This window comes from Hydra vulgaris, chromosome 04, assembly GCF_038396675.1.
Source record: "Hydra vulgaris chromosome 04, alternate assembly HydraT2T_AEP".
Lineage (NCBI taxonomy): Eukaryota > Metazoa > Cnidaria > Hydrozoa > Anthoathecata > Hydridae > Hydra > Hydra vulgaris.
Genome location: NC_088923.1, coordinates 23,827,501 through 23,830,000, shown reverse-complemented (window position 1 = coordinate 23,830,000; position 2,500 = coordinate 23,827,501). Strand labels below are relative to the sequence as shown.

General features: G+C 31.8%; 1 protein-coding gene across 1 annotated transcript in view; it reads left to right on the top strand.

Annotated features, from left to right (window-relative positions):
* LOC136079669 (von Willebrand factor D and EGF domain-containing protein-like) overlaps positions 1 to 2,500 on the top strand; it is an 88,579-nt gene that overhangs the window by 67,340 nt on the left and 18,739 nt on the right. The gene's annotated exons all lie outside the window — the stretch shown is intronic.

The following is a 2,500-nucleotide window of genomic DNA, read 5'->3' as shown; positions in this document are numbered from 1 at the left end:
TTATTTTTAATTACTTCAACCAACCGGGCTGGCATAGTGTCAACAAGCTTCTTGCAATCAACAGCAGTAATCCTAGTCCAAGCGGCAGAAATAAAGTCCCAAAGTTCATGTTTATTGTTAGCACGTTTGCCTGCACAGCGGCTATCAATTTCATCCCACAAATTTTCTATGGGGTTCAAATCCGGTGACTGGGGTGGCCAGTGCAAGACTTGAACACCATTAGCAGCTAGAAAATCTTTAGCCACTTTGAACGTGTGCTTAGAATCATTGTCTTGCTGAAAGATCCATGGAAAAGTTGCAGGAAACAATGCTGTTGCTGAAGGTAGCAAATGCTTTTGCAAAATATCTCTATACATGGCACCATTCATGATTCCTTCCACCTGATGCAACTGGCCCAGCCCAAAAGATGACATACAACCCCACACCATGATGCTACCACCACCATGCTTTACAGTTTCCTGCAAACATTCCGGTTTATATGATTCATTTTGACGACGCCAAACGAAAATGCGTCGAGAATCATTACCAGCTAAATTAAATTTGGACTCATCAGACCACAACACCGTTTGCCAATCAGTAACACTAAAATGCAAAAATTTGTGTGCAAATTTGAGACGCTTCTGCTGATTAATTTTGGAGATAAAAGGCTTTTTAAAAGCAACACGACCATTCAAACCTTGTTTATTCAAACGACGACAAACAGATTTTGGAGATATTAAAGGTCCACCAACATCATGCCACTGTCAAGACAAAATTTTGGAAGAAAGGCGACGATTTGTTAGGGCCAGGCGTTTTAAGGTTCTATCTTGACGTAAAGTTGACATTCTAGGACAACAACATCTGGGTTTGTCCGTGAATGTATTTGATTCCAAATGTTTCTTATATGCATTTTGTACAGCATGGCGACTTTTTTTCAATTTTTTGGCTATATCATTTAGGCTTAAGCCACTAATTTCCTTCAAAGCCACCACCTGGGCCCAAACAGTTGAATCAAGGCTTTTAGCTTTACCCATTTCAGAAAATATTTTCACTTAAACTCTAAAATAAAAACAAAAATAACATTAAATACATTATCTAACTAGTGTACACATTCCAAAAAGTAGCATAAACAACAACTAAATTAACCAAAACATTGATACCAATACATCATAAAGTTACCAAAATATATTAAAATGTTCAAAAATTGGCTATAATATTAAAGAAATCATGAAAATCAATATTTATATTTGGTTTAATACACAATTATTCATGAATATCAATAGATTCGTACCTTGTCAAATTACTATATGCATTGTTATGCTTATAATGTTAACCTCACCATACTTATGCCGCAAAATGATGAAAAAAACAGGTGGCTCTAAACTTATGACCAGTACTGTATATATAGTCTTATATATATATATATATATATATATATATATATATAATATATATATATATATATATATATATATATATATATATATATATATATATATATATATATCAGGGTTGATAGGTTTATGGTTTAAACCAATCAGAAAAATATCAATTTAAACCAAACTAATTTTTTGTTGAAAGTATTAAAACCAATTAGAGTTGCTCAAGATAAGTTGCAAAGAGATCAAACAAAAATAAGGAACACTGCTGAAATTTTTAAAGAACATGTTATCATTTTTATCAACTGAAAAAATATATATTATATATTGGAAAAAATATATAATAAATATTGGAAACTAGGTATCTTTAAGCTTTCAATGATGCTCATTTCATTGCAAACACGCTAGATCCTAGATATTTTGTGTCCACTCTTTCTGAAAAAAAAAAAGAATCTGCAATGGCCTTTGCAGATAAAGAAGTTAAGAACTTGCTACCAATAATATTCAAGTTGAAAGTCAAATCTGCTCCATCGATAAAAGCTATTTATATAATGAATCTGTTTTAAAAAATGTATCACCAATAGAACGGTGGAAATCTCTGAAAATTTTTGACTGCAACATTATCATGGATATTGAAGGCAGGGGTGCAGGGGTGTGGAGTCAAAAAAAAAAAGTAATAACTCTGACTCCAACTCTGATTGTTGAAATTTTCAGAGTACGACTCTAACTCCAAAGCAAAATTTTTTGAAATATTCTTTGAATACTTTAAAAAGCATTACGCGATAATTAAAATTTTTTTTTTTTGCTAAATATATGAAAAATTCTTTGAAGATGTAAAACGTGCAAAACCGAGAAGTTTTACTATTGGCATTGGAGTTGCGATTCTGTTTAGCGACTCCTACTCCACTACAAATGTTGCGATTCTGACCCCACAGCTCTGATTGAAGATTTGTTAAATGCACTAGCTTCTAAAAAAAAAAGAGAGTAGAAAAAGCGACAAATCTTATTTTTATATACAGAACATTAAATAATGATGTATTAGTTGATGAATTACAGCAGTAATGTTAATAAAAAATATAATTTACTCAAGTAAAATGACTAATGCTTTTTTTTAATTGAAAATATTGACTAAACACGGGTTT